Genomic DNA, 20,652 nt, shown 5'->3' with positions numbered 1-20,652 from the left:
AGGCAAGCCCCGAAAGGGCTTCTGAGAGCAGCCCTATTTCTTGGACCCACGGGCTTGATTCCCATGGGGACCATACTGCTAGAGCAAGTACCTGTTGCATTGGATAGCTGGAGAGCTAGACAGCTAATCCATTTCCTCGGATCACTACCTAACCATTCGTTCTTCTCTAGACAATTCCACCCCTTCGAGGAACTTTGCCTGGATGATGGCCCAATTTGTGGTTCCCTCTCTAGGTCCTACCAAATCCTGACAGATGCACAATCCTCAACGGATCCACCCTTCCTAGCTAAATGGAAAAGGGACTTACAAACTACATTCTCCAAACCACAGAAGGACAGAATACTCTTTTTCGCCCATAAGTCGTCACTCTGCAGTAAATATCAGGAGATCTCATATAAGCTGATCACACGCTGGTATCGTACACCGGTGGTGTTGGCCAAAATATTCCCCGGTCAATCTGACCGCTGCTGTCGCTGTGGGCAACAGGCTGGCACCATTCTCCACATTTTCTGGGAATGCCCTAAATTACAAACATTCTGGCAGCCTGTCCTGAGACTCATCCACAAGTTCACAGACATTTCCTTAGCCAATGATCCCGCAGCAGTTCTTCTCAATCTAACTCCTATGTCGAGAAAGCGTTATCATAAGTCCTTACTTAAACATCTCCTCAATGCAGCTAGGGCCTGCATCCCAAGTCAGTGGAAAGAGCAATCTGCTCCAATGGTGACCCAGTGGTTCGCAAGGGTAAATGATATTGAACGAATGGAAGACCCGACTGCCACAATGAGGGATAAAACGGAGGAGCATGGGAACAGATGGTTCTACTGGACCCAGTTTCGCTTTTCGCAAGAATACCTCCGCGAGACATAGTAAGCTCATGGTGATCGCTGGAGATCGCCGTTCCAAACGTTGGACAGCTGATGAGCTGGTGAGCCGAGGGCGTCTCTTGCTCCCTGGGAGGGGACCCCACCCTATCCACTCTACCCACGACACCCCCTTACCCCTTCTTTTCCTTTTCTGCCATTTCCTTCCCCAATCTTCTCTTTCCCCTTCTCCCTCCTTTCAGTTCTACTATTTCCCTTCTTAACTCAAAAAAGGGAAAAGAAAATGGTATGTTCCGACCCCATTTGACTACTACACAATACTCTTTCCCTATCTATGGATATCTAAACTCTTCGAGGGTAGCAGGGCTAGTATCAATAATATTTTAAGTGGTAGAGGATCCCAACGAGATGGAGCTTTAATCTCATCTTGATATGACCGCAAAGCTGTACACGTGCTATTCTCCTCGGACTTCTTACCATTGGCTCTGATATCCATGCAATATGATCGTTTGTTTGTAACTATTTGTATAACACATTCTGTGAAGTTGCCTTTGCATTGTATGTCGCATACTACTAAATAAAAATAAAAAAAAAGAAGCCTATGGCACCTGGTATTCCCAGGCGGTCTCCCATCCAGGTACTAACCAGGCCCGACACTGTTTAGCATCCGAGATCAGACGAGATTGGGTGCTTTCAGGGTGATGGGGCCGTAGGTGATCTCTTCGGGCACTCTCAACCCTCTTGACAAACGCCAAGATGGTCACCTTGGGAAACAAGTGAAAAAAAAAACAGGTCAAGGCCAACAACATAAAAAGAAGCCTACAGCACCTAGTATTCCCAGGTGGTCTCCAATTCCGGTACTAGCAAGGCCCAACCCTGTTTAGCTTCTGAGATCAGAGGAGATCGGGTGCTTTTAGGGTTATGTGCCCATAGGCAATCTCTTTGGGCATTCTCAACCCTCTTGACAAATGCCAACATAAAAAGAAGAATACGGCACCTGGTATTCCAACGCCATCTCCCATCCAGGTACTAACAAGGCCCAACCCTTCTTAGCCTCAGAGAAGAGAAGAGATAGGGCTCTTTCAGGGTGATGCTGCTGTAAGCGATCTCTTTGGGCACTCTCAACCCTCAAGATGGTCACCTTGGGAAACAAGCAAAAAAAAAAACGAATCAACGCCAACAACATAAAAAGAAGCCTACAATAACTGGTTTTCCCTGGTGGTCTCCCATCCAGGTACTAACCAGGCCCGACTCTTCTTAGCCTCCAAGATCAGACGAGATTGGGTGCTTTCAGAGTGATGTGGCCATAGGCAATCTCTTCAGGCAATCTCTTCAGGCACTCTCAACCCTCTTGACAAACACCAAGATGGTCACTTTGGGAAACAAGCGGAAAAAAAACAGGTCAACGCCAACAACATAAAAAGAAGTCTACGACACCTGGTATTCCCAGGCGGTCTCCCATCCAGGTACTAACAAGGCCCGACTCTTCTTAGCCTCCAACATCAAACGAGATCGGGTGCTTTCAGGGTGATGTGCCCGTAGGCAATCTCTTCAGGCACTTTCAACCCTCTTGACAAACGCCAAGATGGTCACCTTGGGAAACAAGCAAAAAAAATAAAAATAAGTCGGAAGCTAGAGACAATACGGCCCGAGTCCTCAATTTAATCCATGCGGCGCATGTACAGGGAAGGCCCTTGCTTATGTTGTCAATGGACGCAGAAAAGGCCTTTGACAGGGTGGCCTGGCACTTTATGCAGGCCACCCTGGAACATATAGGTCTTGGCCCCAACATGATGAGCTGGGTAATGTCGCTTTACTCCACGCCGTCGGCAGCGGTACGGGTGAACGAGTGGTGCTCGGACTCTTTCCCCATCACTAATGGGACGAGGCAGGGGTGCCCTCTGTCTCCCCTAATTTTTATTCTGACACTGGAACCACTTATGTGTCACGTTCGGAATGACCCGAATATTACTGGCATATCCAAACCCTTGGCACACCATAAAATTGCGGCGTATGCTGACAATCTAATTTTTTCCGTCTCCAATCCACACATTTTGCTTCCCAATATACTTGCGTCTCTACAGCGATACGGCAGCCTATCAAACTATAAAATCAATTGCGCCAAGTCAGCTGTATTGAATATATCGGTCCTGGATGGTGAGGCCAAGAGGCTCCGCTCCGCTTTTCCATTCTACTGGGCTGAAAAATCTATACGTTACCTGGGCGTTGACATCGCAGCGGATTTAGCGCAATTGTACCCGCTTAATTTTGTCCCTCTCCTGGATAGACTGAAATCTGATTTGGGAAACTGGCATGCTTTAACACTGACCTGGTTCGGGCGCTGTAATGCATTTAAAATGACGGCCCTCCCGTGGATCTTATACATGTTCCAGACATTACCGATCCGGTTACCCCCAATTTTTTTCAGACAACTGCAGGTGCTGCTCCGGGACTTTATTTGGGCGCGAAAACCGCCCAGAGCCCGTTTGCAATTGCTTGCCAGACCAAAGGACAAGGGGGGTCTGCGTCTCCCAGATCTGAGACAATACTACAGAGCGACTCTGCTAGCGAGAGTCGTTGATTGGCATTGTAACGGGCCACACAAGCAGTGGGTGGAGATGGAGATTGAGGATGGATCCATTCCCCTATTGACCTCCCCGTGGCTCCTGTTTTACCTACCAAAAGACCTCAGAGGTCACCCCGTAGTGGGAGCTACGTTGGCTGTTGTGCGGAGGTTGTTCTGCTGCACACACATTGCTCCCCTGCCATCACCAATGACTCCGGTTATAGGTAATCCAGACTTCCCACCGGGATTTACCAACAAGAAACTGCGACAGTTGACAGTGGTGGGGAAACAGCGTCTGGGAGAGGTGTGGCCCTCGGGAGGGCTCCCGACCACGCAAACTGTCGCCGAGCTTTCTGACCCTCCGCTTGACTTGTTTAGTGCTTATCAACTTCGTCACTTTCTTCTGGCCATACAAAGGGCCCCCTACACTCCTAGAGACCTGACACCCTATGAATCCATCTGTCACAAAAGGGAACCTGTGCGACACACCCTCTCCCTCCTGTACAACCTATTGAGTAGTCAGGAGGAGGAGTCGACCCCCACCATTTATCCACAAATGGGAGAGGGACTTAGGCATCACATTTACCCCACAACAGATAGGGAAGATCCTGACCTTAATACATAAAGCTTCCATCGCAAACCAATATCAAGAATCAGGATACAAGATAGTCTCACGCTGGTATAGAGTCCCATACCTTTTGAATAAAATGGATATATCGATCCCGGATGTTTGTTGGAGGTGAAATTCAAATACGGGGACCATGGGACACCTTTTCTGGGCATGCCCGGCCTTGAGGAACTTTTGGGTTCCCAGCAGCGTGCCTTCTACACTTGACCGAACAGCCTGTTCAAAAATACAAAAAAACCCTCACGATGCAACTCCTGAATGCCGCCCGGGCCTGCATTCCCGCACTGTGGAGGCAGCCTCAGCCCCCATCCAAGGTGCTGTGGTATTCCAAAGTCAATCATATTCTCCGGATGGAAGAATTGACCGCCACCCTTCACAACACTGAAGAGGCATTTAGTGTTACATGGAGGCCCTGGAGGTATTTTACTGGTTCTCGAGACTACATTCGGGAGGTGAGCAGTGCCTTTGTCCCAGAAAACGACTGAACATCTAATGTTTACCTACGTAGGGCATGTCTGCCCTGGGTGGCATTCCCCCCCTCCCTTTTTGTCTTTATTTTTCTTTTTTTCCCCGCCGCCATCCCCCCACCTCCTCTCTCTCCATCTTTGCACTCTCTTCTTCCCCCGTCCTCCCTTTTGACTATGCCTTGTCTCCTTACTAGCCTTCGGGACCCAGAAGAACCCCAGGGTTCTGGACATGACCGGCTCATATTTTACTCTGGTTCACGTAGGTCATGATAAGCTGGCTCGCTGTGGTCCCAGTTGTTCTCCATGATTACATTTGTCCGAACGGAGCTGCACTAGTTATACTGTACTACATGTCGGAGGTGGGGTTTCTCTCTTTTCTGCATGAAACTGTAGGACTCCCCTCTGAGAACCCAGAGTTATTTGGCTGCCTATTTTTTGTTAGCATGTAATTGTGACCCTGGGTCATGCTGTATGGTTGACTTTTATATTTATGTTGTTCTACTTAATAAAAGAATAATAAAAATAAAAAAAATAAGTCAATGCCAACAACTTAAAACTAAAGCCTATGGCATCGAGAAATCCCAGGCGGTCTCCCATCCAGGTACTAACCAGGTCCCAACCCTGCTTAGCCTCTGAGATCAAATGCACGCTCAACCCTCTTGACAAACGCCAAGATGGTCACCTTGGGAAACAAACAAAAAAAACAAGTCAACGCCAACAACATAAAAAGAAGCCTGCGGCATTTGGAAAACCCAGGCGGTCTCCCATCCAGGTACAAACCAGGCCCAACCCTGCTTAGCCTCTGAGACCAAACGAGATTGGGTGCTTTCAGGGTGTTGTGCCCGTAGGCAATTTCTTTGTGCACTCTCAACCCTCTTGACAAATGCCAAGATGGTCACCTTGGGAAACAAGGGAAAAAAAACAGGTCAAAGCCAACAACATAAAAATAATCCTACGGCATCCGGTATTCCCAGGCGATCTCCCAATCAAGACACTAACCAGGCCAGATCCTTCTATGTCACCTGGTCTTCCCAGGCAGTCTCCCATCCAGGTACTAACCAGGCCTGACGCTGCTATGCCTCTGAAATCAGACGAGATCGGGTGCTTTCAGGGTGATGTGGCCGTAAGCGTTCTCTTCAAGACACGCCCAACCCTCTTGACAAACGCCAAGATGGTCGCCTTGAGAAACAAGCGAAAAAAACAGTTCAAAGCCAACAACATAAAAAGAAGCCTATGGCACCTGGTTTTTCCGGGCGGTCTCCCATCCAGGTGCTAACCAGGCCCGACACTGTTTAGCCTCTGAGATCAGATGAGATTGGGCGCTTTCAGGGTGATGGGGCCGTAGGTGATCTCTTTGGGCACTCTCAACCCTCTTGTTAAACGCCAAGATGGTCACCTTGGGAAACAAGCGAAAATAAACAGGTAAACGCCAACAACATAAAAAGAAGCCTACGGCACCTGGTATTCACAGATGGTCTCCCATACAGGTATTAACCAGGCAGTACACTGCTAGGCCTCTGAGATCAGATGAGATTGTGCGCTTTCAGGGTGATGTGGCCATAGGTGTTCTATTTAGACACTCTCAACCCTCTTGACAAATACCAAGATGGTTATCTTGGGAAACAAGTGAAAAAAAACAGGTCAACGCCAACAACATAGACCCTGGCGGTCTCCCATCTGACCCAGACCCTGCTTAGCCTCTGAGATCGGGCGCTTTCAGGGTGATGTGACCTCAGGCGTATGCTTTGGGACATACTCAAAACTCTTGACTGATGCTAAAATGGTCACCTTGGGAAACAAGCGAAAGAAAAACAGGTCAAAGCCAACAATATAAAAAGATTCCTACGGCACCTTTAATTAGGTACTATCCAGGCCGGACCCTGCTTAGCCTCTGAGATCAGATGAGATCGGGCGCTTTCAGGGGGATGTGGCCGTAGGAGATTTCTTTGGGCTCTCTCAGCCCTCTTGACAAATGCCAAGATGACCACCTTGGGAAACAAGCGGAAAAAAAAAACCATGTCAACGCCAACAACATAAAAAGAATCCTACAGCACCTGGTATTCCCAGTTGGTCTCCCATCCAGTTACTAATCAGGCCCGACAATGCTTAGCCTCCGAGATCAGACAAGATCAGGCACTTTCAAGGTGATGGGGCCATAGGCGATCTCTTCGGGCACTTTCAACCATCTTGACAAACGCCAACATGGTCATCTTGGGAAATAAGCGAAAAAACCAAGTCATTGCCAACATTGGAGGCTAAGCAGGGTTGGGCAATCAGTTTCCTTGCCTGAAATAGGCATCTCAGAACTGCCATCTGGCTACTTCCCGGGTTTCCAACTCCTTCAACTAATCCCAGGAGACAATACTTCGCCTCCATCCTGGTGGAGGTTCAAAACACCCGATCAATGGTTCCTGTCACCTCTGTCCAGTAGCGGATCAACTTCGGGCATCTCCAAAACATGTGCATCATGTCTCCCCCCATGTTCCCGCACCGGGGGCAACTTGCGTCCCGCCGTTCGGCCAAACTAAAAAAGTTTACGAGGAGCATAATAGGTTCTATATAATAAGAACAGATGTGACATCCTCTGTGAGGAGAGCCACAATTCACCACAGGCAGGATTTCTGTGGCCATAGCTCAGGGGGGTTTAGTACACACCCCACACTATATAAGGCCGCCAGCGCGGCGGCCTTGTATAGTGTGTTGTGGTGGTCAGGGAAAGAGGACGATAGGCAGGGACAGTGTCTTTACTGCTTGGGAACCTAACACTGTTACAGTGGGTGTTTTGTGCCTCCTGCACAGTACACACCTGAAGCTACCCTTTATTACTGGCATCTGCCCTATTCCCTATTATACATGCATCTGCAGTGCAGAAGTTAGAGTGGGTGTTGTGTGCCTCCTGCACAGTATACACCTTATTGCTGGTGTTCTGTTTCTGTAATACAGGAACCTAGCACTGTTACAGTGCTAGGGTGTACAGAGAAGCTGGTATATATAGAAGACTACAGCATACAGAAGAAAGGCTAGTGAATACAGAATACAGACTCGTGTATGTAGATAGGCTTGAGTATACAGAAGACAGGCTTGGGTATACATCAAAGCTGACATTCTATACAGAAGACTGGGTAGTGTATACAGAGAGTCTAGTGGGTACAGAAGACAGGCTGGTGTATTCTAGCTAGTTTTTACAGTCTAGTGTATACAGAAGACAGGCTGTGGTTTACAGAGAGTTTAGTGTATTCAGAGAGTCTAGTGTATACAGTCGGCGAGTGTATACATAAGACTGGCTAGTTTACACAGTGTTTACAGAGATGCAAGGGTGTACAGAGAAGCTGGAATATATAGAAGACTACAGCATACAGAAGAAAGGCTAGTGAATACAGAATACAGACTCGTGTATGTAGATAGGCTTGAGTATACAGAGATGCTAGAGTAAACAGTGAAGCTGGGGTACACAGAGAGGCTAATTTAAAGAGAGGCTAGTATATACAAAGATGTTAGTGTATATAGAGAGGTTAATGTATAGAGAGGGTCGAGAGTATACAGAAAGGACAGTGCATATAGAGAAACTAGTGTATACAGAAGACAGGCTTGGGTATACATCAAAGCTGACAGTGTATACAGAAGACTGGGAAGTGCAAACAGAGAGTCTAGTGGGTAAAGAAGACAGGCTGGTGTATTCTAGCTAGTTTTTACAGTCTAGTGTATACAGAAGACAGGCTGTGGTATACTGAGGGTTTAGTGTATTCAGAGAGTCTAGTGTATACAGTCGGTGAGTGTATACATAATACTGGCTAGTTCAGACAGTGTTTACAGAGATGCAAGGGTGTACAGAGAAGCTAGTATATATAGAAGACAGAAGAAAGGCTAGTGAATACAGAATACAGACTCGTGTATGCAGATAGGCTTGAGTATACAGAGATGCTAGAGTAAACAATGAGGCTGGGGTACACAGAGAGGCTAGTTTAAAGAGAAGCTAGTATATACAAAGATGTTAGTGTATATAGAGAGGTTAGTGTATAGAGAGAGTCGAGTGTATACAGATAGGACAGTGCATATAGAGAGACTAGTGTATACAGAAGACAGGCTTGGGTATACATCCAAGCTGACAGTGTATACAGAAGACTGGGTAGTGTATACAGAGAGTCTAGTGGGTACAGAAGACAGGCTGGTGTATTCTAGCTAGTTTTTACAGTCTAGTGTATACAGAAGACAGACTGTGGTATACAGAGGGTTTAGTGTATTACAGAGATGCAAGGGTGTACAGTCGGTGAGTGTATACATAATACTGGCTAGTTCAGACAGTGTTTACAGAGATGCAAGGGTGTACAGAGAAGCTAGTATATATAGAAGACAGAAGAAAGGCTAGTGAATACAGAATACAGACTCGTGTATGCAGATAGGCTTGAGTATACAGAGATGCTAGAGTAAACAATGAGGCTGGGGTACACAGAGAGGCTAGTTTAAAGAGAAGCTAGTATATACAAAGATGTTAGTGTATATAGAGAGGTTAGTGTATAGAGAGAGTCGAGTGTATACAGATAGGACAGTGCATATAGAGAGACTAGTGTATACAGAAGACAGGCTTGGGTATACATCCAAGCTGACAGTGTATACAGAAGACTGGGTAGTGTATACAGAGAGTCTAGTGGGTACAGAAGACAGGCTGGTGTATTCTAGCTAGTTTTTACAGTCTAGTGTATACAGAAGACAGACTGTGGTATACAGAGGGTTTAGTGTATTACAGAGATGCAAGGGTGTACAGAGAAGCTAGTATATATAGAAGACTACAGCATACAGAAGAAAGGCTAGTGAATTATACAGAGAGGCTAGTGCATAGAGTGAAGCTATTGTATATAGAAGCCTGGTTAGTGTATACAGAGAAGCTAGTGTGTACAGAAGAAAGGCTAGACAGGCTATAAAGAGAGGCAAGTTTTTACAGAAGACAGTTTGGGGTATACAGAGATGCTAGTTTATACAGAGAGACTAATGCATACAGAAGACAGGCTAGGGCATTACAGAAGACAGAAGACGGGCTAATGTATTCAGAACATAGGCTAGTGTATATCGAAGACAGGCTATTGTATGCAGAAGACCGGCTAGTGTAAACATGCTGGTGTATATAGAGAGGCTAGTGAATTTAGAGGATGGGCTAAGTGATAACAAAAGACAATCTGGGCTATACAGAGACATTTCCTCATTTCATCTAGCTCACATCTCTAATGGAGTTTGTCTCATTGCCATGTTATGCCTTTTCATTCTTATGCTAAATATAGATTATACTCACTACACGATTTTAATCATCCACATCAAGCATGCAATAAAACTATCATACATATAAATAAACCATGTACTCTTTTGCTCTAATTTGCATATTTGTAATTCTCCACATCAACTGTCATATTGAGTATGTGACAGTCCTGACACACCATTTTTTCTTTATTTCTCATTAGAAAATCCGGTTAAATCTATTCACTTCGATGAGTTCTACCGCTAATTGTACGGTAATGCAAAATGTTCACAAAACCATCCATTTGCTACCAGACATGCTGCACATACTAAGAGTAATGTAACTATCGCTCGCTAACGATGTAAACAGTTTTATTGCTTTTCTGACATTGACCGAATATCTCTGACATTAACTGAGTATCTCTCTGCACTATGATCTTATTAATAATAATAATAATAATAATTAGTGTTATAGTGTAATGCAAAGTGTATATAGTGTAATGCAAAGATCAACGTATGGTACCGGCATATCCTTTAAATTTAGACTAACGCAACTATTTATCGGCCATTTTCAAGCTAAGCTTTCAATCTCTTACCTTTGAACAGCGATACTTCCTCCCTACAATATTAAGCCATTTAAATGTCCTATTGGTCTGTATTACTTCTTTTTCTCCACCTTAACTGTCACAGTTAAAACACAGTGACAAAACATTTCTTTTTACCGCAGCAAAATGTGAGAAAAGCAGTGTAAGCCGTCTTTCTGCCATATGCTTCAGAAAATTAACGTACCGCTTTTAAATCCATATCAATTCCACATAACCGTGAACCGTCTTACAATTTTAACATTTACTGATAGCAATAACTGATATTACATTATTACTATACCAGTGGAAAAGGAACGCGTAATGGAACTGTGAAATTAATCATAACCTCAGCGTTAACTTAGCTGATAAATTTACGATTTACTCAACGATTTACTCAACGATTTAAACTTAGATTTTTTTCATTCTGTCTATTTAATCTTAAATAATTTATACTATATTCTACTGTACTCTTAAATTATGTACTGTTGTTTTGTATTTTAGCCGTTCTCGTATCTCGTTTTATGTTGCAACCATCGAATCTCATTGCTATTCCGACATTCTGCCCAGTGGAAACTGAAAACAGTCAGTGTAAGCCGTCTTCGTGCGTAACAAAATTAATGGAACGATTTACACGTTGAAATTTGCAAGCTACGTCAATTTATTAAACAATGTACCTTTGCAACTATCCCTTGACTTTGCAACTATCCCTTGATCCCTTTTGTGTATTCACTATATCTCGACCTATATATACTGCCTCAATATTTTCCTAATTTGTTTTGCTATACTTATCATTATTATTTTATAGAGATTACTATCTCTAAATCATTGTAATAAGTTACAATGTCTACAGCTAATTTTACGTTAAAGCAAAAGTCACACAACACCCTCTTTTTAAAACCTTTTACACACTGCACATTAAGAGTAATGCAACCATCTCTCGCTACCTCTATGCAATATGATTCTCTTTCTGACTCTATTTTGTGTATTACTTCTTCTCCACATTAACTGTCACACTGATAACCATTTGTAACACATAACACTTGCAACACATTTTTTAACAGCAGCAAAATGTGAGAAAAGTGGTTTCAGTAGCAAAGCATAGTAATACAGTTTGATTACATTAATAACACATAATGCAACTATTTTACATTCACATCATGCAAACATCCTAATGTAAGCTGTCTATCACTATAAATGTTCATGGTTACTGATATATTATGCCGATAACCAATGGAAACGGAAAACAGTCAATGTAAGCCATCTTCGTGCGTAACAAAATTAATGGAACGATTTAAACGTTGGAATTTTCAAACTACGTCAATTTACTCTTAAATACCCTTCAGCTGCTTAGCTCACACTTTGCTGTATGTAGCCGCGTTTACATGTAAGTAACCAATGGGGATTGACATTTCATTTCCACCTCACATCTCTAATGCAATTTGTCTCTTTGCCATGTCATACTTTGCCAGTTATTATACTTTCTCATCCGATAGAAACCTAGTCGATGCTGATATTTCATGATTACAGCAATCATCTCATCTAATTGCTATTCCGACAATTCCGCCTTGGTATTACTTTGCCACGCTCTATTGAACAATGTAAAGGTAAGCTAGATATTTTGTGTATTTCCACTTAAACTCGACCTGTATATATTACTGATATATTATATATCTCAATATTATCCTTTCTAATTTTGCTAAATTAGATTATAGAGTTTGCTATGTCTAAATCCAGATTACCTACTCACCTTTATATATACTGCTAATTTTAGGATAATACAAAACCATCTTATTGCTTCGTTACACGCTGCACATATTAAGAGTAATACAATGCTACTGATGTGAACAGTTTAATTGCTCTTCTCACATTTAGCTGGTATCTCTCTGCTTTAGGAAACTGAATTTGTACCACAACGATCACTCATCTAATATCAGTCCACTCAGTGCTACCGGGATAACTTTTACATTTAGAGTAATGAAATGATTTCTCAGACATTTTGAAGCTATTGCAACCAACGCTTCCGATCTCTTTTCAACTGCAATACTTAATCTCTGCAATATTAAGTAATATTTAGCTGCTTAGCTCACACTTTGCTGTACGTAGCCGTGTTAACTGTATTAATGGTAACCTGTAAGTAACCAATGGGGATTGACATTCCATCTCTAATTCACATTCACATTTCTAATGCAGTTTGTCTCTTTGCATTGTCATACTTTGCCAGTTATTATACGTTCTCATCCTTAAAGACACGTAAGTATACTGAAAACGATAGAAAACTTGTCACGTCGTTGCTGATATTTCATGATTACAGCAATCCTCTCATCTAATTGCTATTCCGACATTACTCTTACATTAGAGTAATGAAATGATTTCTCAGTCATTTTGGAGCTACTGCAACTAACGCTTCCGATCTCATTTCGACTGCAATACTTAATTTCTGCTTAGCTCACAGCAAAGTGTGAGCTAAGCAGAAATTAAGTATTGCCGTGGGTATTGGCATTTCATGTCTAATTCATATTCACATTTCTAATGCAGTTTGTCTTTTTGCCATGTCATCCTCTGCCAGTTATTATCCTTTCTCATCCTTATGCTATACACTTTTTAACAGCACCAAAATATGAAAAAAGCACTTTACATGTTTCAGAAGTAGTTGCATTAGCAAAAAATAAAGTCCTGTCTTCTTTAAACGCTAGCTTTTCTGTATACATTAATCTCTCTGTGTACACCAGCCACTCTATATAGAGTAGCCTCTCTGTCTTCTGTATACACGTGCCCGTATTCTATATACACTAGCCTGCCTTCTTTTTACAATAGTCTCGGTGTCCCAGCCTCTCTGCATACACTAGCCTCACTGAATTCCCCAGACTGTCTTCTGTATACTCAAGCCTATCTGTAAAAAAAAAATAGCCGGTCTTCTGCATACTCTAGCCTCTCTGTGTAACACAGTCTCTCTCTGGATTCCCTAGCCTCCATCTCTGCATACCCAGGACCTTCCTCTGTATAATCTAGCCTATCTGTATACACTAGCCTGTCTTTTGTACAAATTAGCCTCTCTGTAGCCGGTCATCTGTATACACGAGCCTCACTGTCTACTCTTGGTTGACTTTTGTATACACTAGCATCTCTTTATACATTAGCTCTCTGTATACCCAAGCCTCTCTGTATACACTAGTCCACCGGTATACACTAGCAAGTCTGCATACACTAGCCTCTCTTTGTAACCCAACTTCTCTCTCTGTATACCTTAGCCTCCATCTCTGCATACCCAGGACGTTCTTCTCTATAATCTAGCCTATGTGTATACACTAGCCGGTCTTCTGTAGACATTAGCCTCCCTGTATAAACTAGCTGGTCTACTGTATACACTAGTCCGTCTGTATACACTAGCAAGCTTGCATACACTAGCCTCTCTGTGTAACCCAGCCTCCATCTCTGCATACCCAGGACGTTCTTCTCCATAATCTAGCCTATTTGTATACACTAGCCTGTCTTTTGTACACATTAGCCTCTCTGTATAAACTAGCCGGTCCTCTGTATACACAAGTCCATCTGTATACACTAGCAAGTATGCATACTCTAGCCTCTCTCTCTGTATACCTTAGCCTCCATCTCTGCATACCCAGGACGTTCTTCTGTATAATCTAGCCTATCTGTATAATCTAGCCTATCTGTATACACTAGCCTGTCTTTTGTACACATTTGCCTCTCTGTATAAACTAACCGGTCTTCTGTATATACTAGTCCGCCTGTATACACTTGCAAGTATGCATACTCTAGCCTCTCTCTCTGTATACCCTAGCCTCCATCTCTGCATACCCAGGACGTTCTTCTGTATAATCTAGCCTATCTGTATACACTAGCCTGTCTTTTGTACACATTAGCCTCTCTGTATAAACTAGCTGGTCTTCTGTATACACTAGTCCGTCAGTATACACTAGCAAGTCTGCATACTCTAGCCTCTCTGTGTAACACAGTCTCTCTCTCTGTATACCCTAGCCTCCATCTCTGCATACCCAGGACGGTCTTCTGTATAATCTAACCTATCTATATACACTAGCCTGTGTTTTGTACACTTTAGCCTCTCTGTATAAACTGGCCGGTCTTCTGCATACACGAGTCTCTCTGTATACCCTTGGATGTCTTTTGTATACAGTAGCTGCTCTTTATACATTAGCTCTCTGTATACCCAAGCCTCTCTGTATACACTAGTCCGTCTGTATACACTAGCAAGTCTGCATACACCAGCCTCTCTCTCTGCATACCCAAGATGTTCTTCTCTATAATCTAGCCTATTTGTATACACTAGCCTGTCTTTTGCACACATTAGCCTCCCTATATAAACTAGCCGGTCTTCTGTATACACTAGTCCGTCTGTATACACTAGCAAGTATGCATACTCTAGCCTCTCTCTCTGTATACCCTAGCCTCCATCTCTGCATACCCAGGACGTTCTTCTGTATAATCTAGCCTATCTGTATACACTAGTGTATACAGACAGACTAGTGTATACAGAGGACCGAATAATGTGTACAAAAGACAGGCTAATGTATACAGATAGGCTAGATTATACAGAAGAACGTCCTGGGTATGCAGAGCGCTCAGCTTCAAGGTATGGCCAACGTGAGTAATATGAGGGACACTCCTCACCCCCGCCCCCACCTACCAGATCTGACTTTCATCCCCTTGCCCTCTCTGCCCCGGTCATCTGGTGGCAGTTTTATGCACTCCCTGGCCCCCACCCATTCATAATCCTTACCGACCTTTCCTTCCGCTGCTCACAGGAACACACTGGATGACTTGTCTAATTAACCAACTTGTACAAGACACCGCTATCCTTCTGTCTGACACCGGTCCCCCTTGGAGGCTTTACCCCTCACTGTTTGGGTGGTCCCTGCCTCTCCCTGGTTTCTCCACATACACCACAACGACATTGTCAGAGGGGCACCACTTGACAGGACACGGGGCTGTCATGCCGGTGGCATCTCCCATTGGAGGAAGGGATGATGGCCCCAACCCCTTGGCAGCAGGTTCTTTCATGTACAGACCAGGGCGGCTCATCTTCCCTTCTGGAGTCTTGACCTTAGATGGGGGAGTTGCACTTTGGGGGGTCTAAGTGATAGCTAGTGCGCTGTACTGGAAGGGCTTGACATTCCCGCATATGTGTCCCCTCCCCCTGGTTGCACCCCCCCCCCCCCCTCTGGCTCCCACCTACTCTTTGCCGACATTGCCTTCTGCAGCTTTCGGGGACCCTGGATGACTTATTTAATGAGCCTATTGGTAGGAGACACTGCTTCCCTTCAGAGTGACTCTGGACCCCCCTGGAGGATTTACCCCTTACTGGATGCTCTACACAGCCCCCGATGGCGATGCAGGAGAGGCACTAATTGGAGGGCCCCAGGACTGCTGCTCGGGTGAAGTCTCCCGTTGGATGGAGGGATGGTGACCCCAGGCCCTTGCCTGCCGGATTTTCCATGCACCGACCAGGGCTGCTCCTCTTTCATCTGTATGTGGTGACCATGGAGGGGAGGAGTTGAAATTTATGGGGTCCGGGTGTTTGCTGGTGGGAGTGCGCTAAAGGACTTGACAATTCCGCATGTTTGTCCCCTCTCCCCTGTTTCCCCCCTCCCTTCCCCCCCCCTTCCCACCCTTCCCTTCCCTCCTTTCCCTCCCCCTTTCCCCCCTTCCACTCCCCCTTTCCCCCCTTCCCTGCCCCTTTTCCCCCCGGGGCGTGGACGGGGGAGAGGGGGTAAGGAGAGGACAATCTGCCAAAGGGAGAAATGCATTTGTTCGGGGACTGCATGTACTTTAGGGGTATGGGACGGGGGGTGGTGGATCCCATTCTGTGATGCCTTTTCTGTTGTGACGGGCTCCCTCGTGCATGCCTATGTTTAGGGCGATCCGAGGAGACCCCTCAGTGCTGACAGTTATATGCTCTACCTCTGTTTTGGTTATACTATTGTTTTTTGGTTCTATGATGTTACTGATTGTCTTTTATTTGCATACCGGTATCAGACGTGACATTTACCACTGCCGGGACTGGGCGGACTAGGATTCGGGGGCTCCCTCTCCGACCTGTCTACCCACCAACCCAAGTAGGACAGCGCTTTAAACCCAGTGTACATCTGGTAAGCACTATAGCATAGTTATGCTGTTTTAGTATACCCTTCCTGTACTGTTGAGTGCGGACAACCCTTAATTTCCCTCTCCCCCTGGGGTTGAGGTGCCCGGCCTCTTTTTCCCTTTACCTTTCCTTCCATTTGCCCTTTCTTTCTCCCCCTTAGTTCCCGCCATGCATTACCTACCCAAAACCTACCTTGGTTCAACTTTCTTTGCTTTTCTCTGACGTCCCCCTCCCCCTCCCGAGGAGCGATGGCAGACTCAGTCAAGGTCACCTCTCTAAACGTTAAGGGACTGAACTCCCCTGAAAAACGGTGGATCCTCCTGTGAGAACTGAAGACTTCCTGTACTGATGTGGCCTTTATATAAGAAACACATTTTAAAAATACTAGCCTCCCCTTTCTATGGTTGAGATCCTTCCCTAAGGTCTACCACTCTACTAACCCCTCCTCTAAGACCAAGGGAGTCTCCATTCTGATCTCTAGCAGGCTCCCCTGGGTTCTCCAGGATTCTCTGGTGGACCCTGGGGGGCCGATATCTTTTTCTTAGGGGCCACATTGGAGAGTGCCTTTTTACATTTGCCACTGTGTACGCTCCCAATGATCACCAAGACACGTTCCTCAGAACTACCCTGCACAGATTATGTGACTTTCGGGAGGGCCAGTTGATATTAGGTGGGGACTTTAATGTCCCCTTTCGCCATCGGCTGACACTTCTGCCTCTTGCTCCTCGCTCCTCATTTCCTCTAGAAAGTGGATTACTAAGTGTTTACTGAATGACCAATTAGTTGATGTCTGGCGTCTGCAACACTCTGGGGAAAGGGACTACTCTTTTTGCTCTTCCCCTCACAAATCATACTTGAGGATAGACTTCTTCTTGATTCCACATGACCAACTGCACTTGGTGAGCTCTTCCTCCATCGGCCATATTACTTGGTCCGACCACGCTCCTGTAGCCCTTACCTACACCCTCTCTAGGAACCCCTCACCGAGGTCTCTATTCTGGCACCTTAATGAGAGCCTCATCCAGATACCGGAAGTTTTAGCAGATGTGACCAGGGAATTGGACCTTTATTTCCAAGAAAACTAAACGCAGGACTGTGACCCGGTGATAATTTGGGAGGCTCACAAGTCAGTACTCCGCAGGGTACTTATCAGGCATGGGGCGCGCATCAAACGAACACGGAAGGAAAAGCTTGCTAATCTGTTTCGTGAACTTGCCTCTGTGGAAGCGAAACATAAACATGCCCCCTCACGGACCTTAGAGATTGAATTGGGGACACTCCGTACCCATATTGCTGACCTACTCCATTATAAAGCGAAAGCGGCACTCCAGTTTTGTCGTAAACTGACATAGGAGTCAGGGGACAAATGCGGAAAAATCTTAGCCAGGTCGGTAAAGGAGTTGAAATCTGGCTCTTACATACCACAGTTGATAGATGAGAATGGCCAGAGGGCCTCTACCCGAGACCTTCCTTTTATGTTGTTGGCCTTGACCTGTTTTTTTTTCACTTGTTTCCCAAGGTGACCATCTTGGCGTTTGTCAAGAGGGTTGAAAGTGCCTGAAGAGATTGCCTACGGGCACATCACCCTGAAAGCACCCGATCTCGTTTGATGTTGGAGGCTAAGAAGAGTGGGGCCTTGTTAGTACCAGGATGGGAGACCGCCTGGGAATACCAGGTGTCGTAGACTTCTTTTTATGTTGTTGGCGTTGACATGTTTTTTATTCGCTTGTTTCCCAAAGTGACCATCTTGGTGTTTGTCAAGAAGGTTGAGAGTGCCTGAAGAGATTGCCTATGGCCACACCACTCTGAAAGCACCCAATCTCGTCTGATCTTGGAGGCTAAGAAGAGTCGGGCCTGGTTAATACCTGGATGGGAGACCACCAGGGAATACCAGTTATTGTAGGCTTCTTTTTATGTTGTTGGCGTGGATTCGTTTTTTTTTTTTTTTGCTTGTTTCCCAAGGTGACCATCTTGGCAATTGTCAAGAGGGTTGAGAGTGCCCAAAGAGATCGCTTACAGCAGCATCACCCTGAAAGAGCCCTATCTCTTCTCTTCTCTGAGGCTAAGAAGGGTTGGGCCTAGTTAGTACCTGGATGGGAGATGGCGTTGGAATACCAGGTGCCGTATTCTTCTTTTTATGTTGTTGACATTGACCTGTTTTTTTTCGCTTGTATCTCAAGGTGACTATCTTGGCATTTGTCAAGAGGGTTGAGAATGCCCAAAGAGATTGCCTATGGGCACATAACCCTGAAAGCACCCGATCTCCTCTGATCTCAGAAGCTAAACAGGGTTGGGCTTTGCTAGTACCTGGATTGGAGACCACCTGGGAATACTAGGTGCTGTAGGCTTCTTTTTATGTTGTTGGCCTTGACCTGTTTTTTTTTTCAATTGTTTCCCAAGGTGACCATCTTGGCATTTGTCAAGAGGGTTGAGAGTGCCCGAAGAGATCACCTATGGCCCTATCACCCTGAAAGCACCCAATCTCGTCTGATCTCAGATGCTATACAGTGTCGGGCCTGGTTAGTACCTGGATGGGAGACCGCCTGGGAATACCAGCTTTGCGGTCATATCAAGATGAGATTAAAGCTCCATCTCGTTGGGATCCTCTACCACTTAAAATATTATTGATACTAGCCCTGCTACCCTCGAAGAGTTTAGATATCCATAGATAGGGGAAGAGTATTGTGTAGTGGTCAAATGGGGTCGGAACATACCATTTTCTTTTCCCTTTTTTGAGTTAAGAAGGGAAATAGTAGAACTGAAAGGAGGGAGAAGGGGAAAGAGAAGATTGGGGAAGGAAATGGCAGAAAAGGAAAAGAAGGGGTAAGGGGGTGTCGTGGGTAGAGTGGATAGGGTGGGGTCCCCTCTCAGGGAGCAAGAGACGCCCTCGGCTCACCAGCTCATCAGCTGTCCAACGTTTGGAACAGCGATCTCCAATGATCACCATGAGCTTACTATGTCTCGCGGAGGTATTTTTCCGAAAAGCGAAACTGGGTCCAGTAGAACCATCTGTTCCCATGCTCCTCCGTTTTATCCCTCATTGTGGCAGTCAGGTCTTCCATTCGTTCAATATCATTTACCCTTGCGAACCACTGGGTCACCATTGGAGCAGATTGCTCTTTCCACTGACTTGGGATGCAGGCCCTAGCTGCATTGAGGAGATGTTTAAGTAAGGACTTATGATAACGCTTTCTCGACATAGGAGTTAGATTGAGAAGAACTTCTGCGGATCATTGGCTAAGGAAATGTCTGTGAACTTGTGGATGAGTCTCAGGACAGGCTGCCAGAATGTTTGTAATTTAGGGCATTCCCAGAAAATGTGGAGAATGGTGCCAGCCTGTTGCCCACAGCGACAGCAGCGGTCAGATTGACCGGGGAATATTTTGGCCAACACCACCAGTGTACGATACCAGCGTGTGATCAGCTTATATGAGATCTCCTGATATTTACTGCAGAGTGACGACTTATGGGCGAAAAAGAGTATGCTGTCCTTCTGTGGTTTGGAGAATGTAGTTTGTAAGTCCCTTTTCCATTTAGCTAGGAAGGGTGGATCCGTGGAGGATTTTGCGTCTGTCAGGATTTGGTAGGACCTAGAGAGGGAACCACGAATTGGGCCATCATCCAGGCAAAGTTCCTCGAAGGGGTGGAATTGTCTAGAGAAGAACGAATGGTTAGGTAGTGATCCGAGGAAATGGATTAGCTGTCTAGCTCTCCAGCTATCCAATGCAACAGGTACTTGCTCTAGCAGTATGGTCCCCATGGGAATCAAGCCCGTGGGTCCAAGAAATAGGGCTGCTCTCAGAAGCCCTTTCGGGGCTTGCCTGGTAAAGGCCTGGTCAGACAGGCCTAAAGGGAATCTAGGATGTCCAATAATTGAGGTCATAGGAGAAGGGAAGTTAGTCAGGTGGGAAAGGTGAAAAAAATTATCCATCTCGGTGAGCGAGGGGCCAATTAACGGGTGAGTAGTCACACAGGGCTCCAATGGCCTCCCCGCCCAAGGCAGACCAGCCAGTGGAACCCGCGCCGTCTCCTGCTCTAGCTTGACCCATAGCTTCAGTTCCCCATGCCGGTGTCTTATCACATATGGTCCCCCATCGGATAGTGTCCGCTGTGTACTGCGCATGCGCAGTACACAGCAACACAGATTCCGAAAATTGCCGAGCATGAACGGCGCCTGCGCACTGAGTCCAGGTTCTATCCCCACTATCCAAGTGGACATAGAGTAAGAATATAAAA

The 20,652-nt window shown here is 45.4% G+C and overlaps 8 pseudogenes; 3 read left to right on the top strand and 5 right to left on the bottom strand.

Annotated features, from left to right (window-relative positions):
* Positions 1 to 1,420: 1,420 nt before the first annotated feature.
* On the bottom strand, positions 1,421 to 1,539 carry LOC143936620 (5S ribosomal RNA; annotated as a pseudogene).
* A 101-nt stretch (positions 1,540 to 1,640) lies between these two features.
* LOC143936734 (5S ribosomal RNA) lies at positions 1,641 to 1,759 on the bottom strand (annotated as a pseudogene).
* A 258-nt stretch (positions 1,760 to 2,017) lies between these two features.
* Positions 2,018 to 2,136, bottom strand: LOC143937277 (5S ribosomal RNA; annotated as a pseudogene).
* A 113-nt stretch (positions 2,137 to 2,249) lies between these two features.
* On the bottom strand, positions 2,250 to 2,368 carry LOC143936757 (5S ribosomal RNA; annotated as a pseudogene).
* A 4,159-nt stretch (positions 2,369 to 6,527) lies between these two features.
* Positions 6,528 to 6,646, bottom strand: LOC143936914 (5S ribosomal RNA; annotated as a pseudogene).
* Positions 6,647 to 17,984: 11,338 nt separating this feature from the next.
* Positions 17,985 to 18,103, top strand: LOC143936771 (5S ribosomal RNA; annotated as a pseudogene).
* Positions 18,104 to 18,203: 100 nt separating this feature from the next.
* LOC143937347 (5S ribosomal RNA) lies at positions 18,204 to 18,322 on the top strand (annotated as a pseudogene).
* Positions 18,323 to 18,645: 323 nt separating this feature from the next.
* On the top strand, positions 18,646 to 18,764 carry LOC143936399 (5S ribosomal RNA; annotated as a pseudogene).
* The last annotated feature ends 1,888 nt before the right edge of the window (positions 18,765 to 20,652 follow it).

The sequence above is a fragment of the Lithobates pipiens genome, unplaced genomic scaffold (genome assembly GCF_037356315.1).
Source record: "Lithobates pipiens isolate NorthernLeopardFrog02 unplaced genomic scaffold, aLitPip1_a1.2 Scaffold_28, whole genome shotgun sequence".
In the NCBI taxonomy this organism is placed as follows: Eukaryota; Metazoa; Chordata; class Amphibia; order Anura; family Ranidae; genus Lithobates; species Lithobates pipiens.
This window is presented reverse-complemented; position numbering and strand designations above follow the sequence as displayed.